General features: G+C 40.6%; 1 long non-coding RNA gene across 1 annotated transcript; it reads right to left on the minus strand.

The window, feature by feature from the left end:
* Positions 1-3159: 3159 nt before the first annotated feature.
* Positions 3160-4486, minus strand: LOC144705544 (uncharacterized). The gene is made up of 2 exons (XR_013582057.1): positions 3476-4486; positions 3160-3394 (listed from the first exon to the last, which is right to left on the minus strand). It is a non-coding gene; the product is annotated as an uncharacterized LOC144705544 (long non-coding RNA).
* Between the last annotated feature and the right edge of the window lie 716 nt (positions 4487-5202).

Below are 5202 nucleotides of genomic sequence, written 5' to 3' on the forward strand. Positions count from 1 at the left end.
TCAGAAATCACTTGGAAACATTAAACTTATGTAAAAATATGATAACAAATGCATTTTAAGCTCTTTAAATGCATAAAATTGTGCAAATAGCATGAAATAAAGACCAAATTTAGGGTGTTATCAGGTATGCGTTATGAAGAACTTCATCTGGAAGGAGAAATAATCATTTCTTCAAGTCCTAATTACCGAATTACCTGCCCTTGAGCCACCTAAAGCCAATTTTCAGAACCATGCATACTACCCTCATTTCAGCACGTACCAAGCACTTTCCCCAAGTCCGTACTTGTGAACCTTTATTCTCACTCTTTCAGCTATTTTCCATTTTATTTGTGACATGCCCAACTCTCAATTTTTTCTCTTCTTGACCTCTGTGGTATCATTTATGGATGATATGTTTTCATGTTATCATTCTCTTTGTTTCTTCTACATCTTGTCATCTTATTTCTTCTTATTCTAACAAGCATGGAATGATTTGCTTTGATTTCAATTGCAAGAGATTCATGCTGTTGTGCGTGTGTCATTTCATTTCCTCTCTATTGTGCAGAATCAAATCAGCAAGAAGAGGGCATTTTGGTGAGCCATATTCTATAAAATTTCTGCAAATGCCCCCTACACATCAAGAGCACCTAACTAGACCAATATTTTATTATTTTTCTTGTAGAATATGATTTCCTATGTATTGTACTTGGTTACTTCACCCCTAATATATACATATGCAGAAGAAATGCAAAAATACTGTTATGGGCTTTTTTTGTTTATTTATTCATTCCCATTTTATTTTCTCCTGAATTATTGGTCATTTTTATCGTCCTTCCATAACGAGGATATACATGCCTATCTCATGTACACCTTTGATGAAACTCCACATCCTCGCTTGTGTTCACACTCTTATTCTGTATTATAGTTAGTCGTCTATCATTAGGCATGGGTTATTTAAAGTAACATTTACCCAACTGTCACCTATCATTTTTCCCTCAAACCAAAACCTCTTATTTGATGCCACCCATCTTTCTCTTTGCTTCCTAACTTATAGGTACCTACATTTGAATTTAACCTCAGGACACAGGTATTCATTTTGTACACTCTTGATGTTCTGTGCTAAAACTTGGATGAGAAGAATGACTTATTTAAAATTTCAGGTGGAAGAGAGGTGTCTGGGATCTCAAGACATTGAGTAACCACACAAAGGGAGAAACCTTGCTTAGAGATATGATTGATAGTCCTAACACTTCATGATTTAGTCTTTTCATTTCAAGGGATGGATGGACTTCTCCAAGGAGAACCTAAATCAGAGTGCTCAAGGGCTAGCAATGAATCACGTTGGGGGGGAGTTGATAACATGATAAATGCATAGTTATTTTTATACATTTTAGACAATTTTGGTCTTATTAATCTTAACTTTATCATGTTATTACCTATATTAACTTTATATTTATGCAATGAATCAACTTTATATTTGCAAGGAAACACTTTTAACCAATGGGGAAAAAGAGGCAAAATGGTAATGAAACAGAATATAAAATCACAAAGGTGCATTTAGTAATTCCCCATATATATAAATACTCTATTTCCCTCTCTTTTTTCCTCATTCTAGACGTGCCCTAGAAACTGGCTGGCCAGTAGGAAATAACATATTTAGAATCCAGGTTGCCCAACCTGCTTAATGTAAGTTTGTTGAAGTTTTCATTCAACCTCATCTCCTGTTTGCATTAAAAAATGCCCGACCCTGGCGAAATATAAGGAATCTGAAATTGAGATGAAGCATTTAGGGCTCAATAGACTTGGATTAAGGTAATTTAGATTTCCATTTTCCCGTCATTCTGTACGCATTTCCCCATTCATCTCACTACTTTCTCACTCTAAACACTTGTTTTACCTTATTTATCTCTCTATAATCATCTATTTCTGTCTCTAAACCTTCATTTATATGTCCAGTTTGTTCCTCCTAAATTTCGTAAAAAAACTCACCATGCTTATCTGTAAATTTTACTCCAAAGTCTTGCTACAACTTTTCTCACTCTCTCCCTATCTCTTTGTTTCGTCCACTTTATCTATCTAAGACCTGTCCTATTTTCTTTCTAGGCACTCCACCATATCTCCACCTGGTTTTTTCTAGACAATCAAATAGAAAATCCATGTCTACATTTTGAAATCCAAATTTTCTGATATGTTGCCGTTGTTGTGTAGTGCTGTGCACTACACGATAGCAAGTGTGTGCCAGGCACGCCGTCCGCCCCGCAGTCGCGCACGTGAACAACGGTGCGCCTACGGGGTAGAATGGTTCTCCCCTTCAGCGCTTAGCCAGATGTCGGCTAAGTCTGAAAAAGGACTCAAACCGGGCCGAACCGATCTGAACCGGACCGAATTGGTGTAGGTAAATTTAATTGTTTTATGGATTTTAGAATCATAAAAAATTATGAAAAATTCTCTAAAATTCTTCTATTCAGTTTATAGTAAGTCTACCATTGAAAATAATTCTTTAACTATAGTTTTTATAATTTCTAGTGGTTTTCGTTGTGAGTTTATTTCCAGAAAATCTAGAAGTATATATTTTCTATTCATGGTGCTAATTAAAAAAATGAAAATTAGTATGAAACATCTTAGTGTTTTCTTTGCATTTACATTCAATTGAAATCATAAATAACTGTACATGTTAACTAGAAATCCACAAAATTCCAGAAATCATAGATCACACTTTTAAACTGATTTATTTCAATTCTTATATTAAATTTTTTAGTCTATGTGGATCGACCCGTTACTTGCCATATGTCAACTATCATATTTCAGTGAATTTTTTCCGCAAATATTTTTGGGTATGTCTAAATCTAAACAACGATATAAAACCCCCAAATTTAGGCTTATCATCTTCTTCGCCCACTCCTTGTGGACCTGAACTTAAAAGGTGAATTCAATCCCCTATTCGGGTATTTATTTCTGTTACATTCGGTCAACGTGAAGATATAGCATTTTTTTATCCCCTAATTTTAGACTTTGACAAATAGGGAGGTAGGATGAGTGATTCTGGACATCGTTGAGGGCGTAGTCCAGTCGGCACCAAGTATGATGGCTCGGTACCAAGATAGATAGTGGTATCAAACATCGACGGTATCGTCGTCTGACAGATAAACCCTAGATGGTTAATCTGTAACTACGATACAATGCACCCTACCTGTCGTACGTGTAGGCTCTGACTCAAGGGAGACATCCTGAATCCTGGTTGGAGCTGGACAGGGTCGCAGGGTTATGGCGACAAGGTCTCTCGATCCTGGTCAGAGCGACGATGACGTCTACAACTGAACAGAATTATCCGTAGGGCTCGCACATAACGGACGGACTCATTTGTACCGGTAAGATGCTCAGTTTTGATGTAGTTTCTCTCAATTACCTCTCTGACCTACCTAGGCCGAGCGCGGTGGAGTTAAGATGAAGTTATAGTACAATGGAATTAAACGAGCGAGCAAAGAGGACGACGTACCTAGTCAACGCGTGGTTTGTTATGCAGAATCGTCGTCAATCTGCGGCGATCGAAGCGGGTGTGGTGGAGAGGCACCAGAGAGCTAACAGTTGCTTGACAAGCGATGGGATGCTAGAGCGCTGGTAAAGGGTCGGAGGAGAGGTCGAGGCAAGCAAGGTAGCAGCTACAATCGAGCTGACTGGGTGGATTGGCTACACGATCTTGGTGGTTGGGCAGGTAGAGCGGAGCAATCCTTCGCCATAGATTGGCCCAAGAGGGCAGTCGCGGGCTGTGCAAGGGACGAAGGGCCTGAGCCTGGTGCCGGACACAGGTTTAGGCGCACGCAGCAGTCTTAAGCAGCGAATGGCACGGCAGCGTGGTGTAGTCGCTCGCTGTGTGTATAGACTGCAATTGTCGAATGATCCACGCGGGACTATGGTCAAACAGCACGACGAACCACGTATGGTGATGACCGGCTTGGAGTGCACAGATAGCGAGGCCCGCCGAAAGGGGAAAACCAAACGAAAGGCACCGTCGAGAGTTGCCCAGCGTTCCCGGTGGATTCTCGCAAGGTACCGTTTTCTAGCAAGTCCTCGCGGGGTGAATTCCAGTGTGGAAAATTTCTGATCGCAGCCCTAATTCAAGCCGCGGCCAATCAAAAAATTCACGGCAACACTAATGTGCGAAGTCCGGTCCGGCACACCCAAAAGGGATGGTAGCCTGCAGTCAAGCAATTCCGGTCGGGTGCTAGCCAGTTCCACAAATTCTCGGTGTCAGAATGTTCACGTGTGACCAGGACGGTTGAAGAGACCTGATAACTGCCGACAACACTATCAACCAGAAAATTTGAGGTCAGGAGGGGTGTGGAAAGGGCTTCTTAGCGGCGGCGTGCCAAAGGGGATCGAGCGTTTCACATTGAAATCCCCCGAAATTCTTCCACCTTTCAATTTCTTCTCGATCTGGTTCTTCTTGTTCTCGACCTGTTCTTCTTCCCCCTTTCTATATTTCGATCCGGTTCTTCTTGATTTCTCATGGTCTAAGGACCTAGGGCGCCCTCCTCTTCCGTAATAAAGGGGGAAGAGATCAAATGGGCCGCCTAAGTGGGTCAACCAAGGGGGAATCTGGTTCATTAGGGGGCCCTTATATAATGGCCCCCCCATTACAAACAATAAGGAAAATTAAAAACATAATGACTTAGGACCCCTCCCTAAAAACGACAAATCACGGACACGGGACGCGACACAGTGGGACAAAAACAGGACGACGAGTACAGATAACCACAAAACACGCCAAAGAAACAGTGAAAATAAGAAGCGATAAGTGAGCATCTTCACCCGGTTGTGATGTAATACGAGAATGCTAGGATTGACGGCTCATATCACAACACAATAAATGAAAAGTCGAAATCTACCGAAGATTATGCCTATAGTATTTAAAAGAAACTCTTCGGTGAGCAATAAGAAATACGGCTGACTAGGTGAACAATCCAGTAAATTATTGTAAAGGAAAGATAATCATGATAAACTCTCAATGGCCCTCGAGATGACTATAACACCTAGGATGGAAGAAGCCTTTTACTGCTCGAGAAATGTTCACACTTTTATATCAGGAATCTAATCTTCTACCTCAAGGAATATCCTACCCCTCAATGTAGTGGCTATCCTATTTGATTCGTATTTTATTCAACCACGACAATAGAAGCAATAAGGGAAGAGGGCATTGCAAAATGTGATAATATTGATCTGTAA

Source organism: Wolffia australiana, chromosome 7 (assembly GCF_029677425.1).
Source record: "Wolffia australiana isolate 7733 chromosome 7, ASM2967742v1".
In the NCBI taxonomy this organism is placed as follows: Eukaryota; Viridiplantae; Streptophyta; class Magnoliopsida; order Alismatales; family Araceae; genus Wolffia; species Wolffia australiana.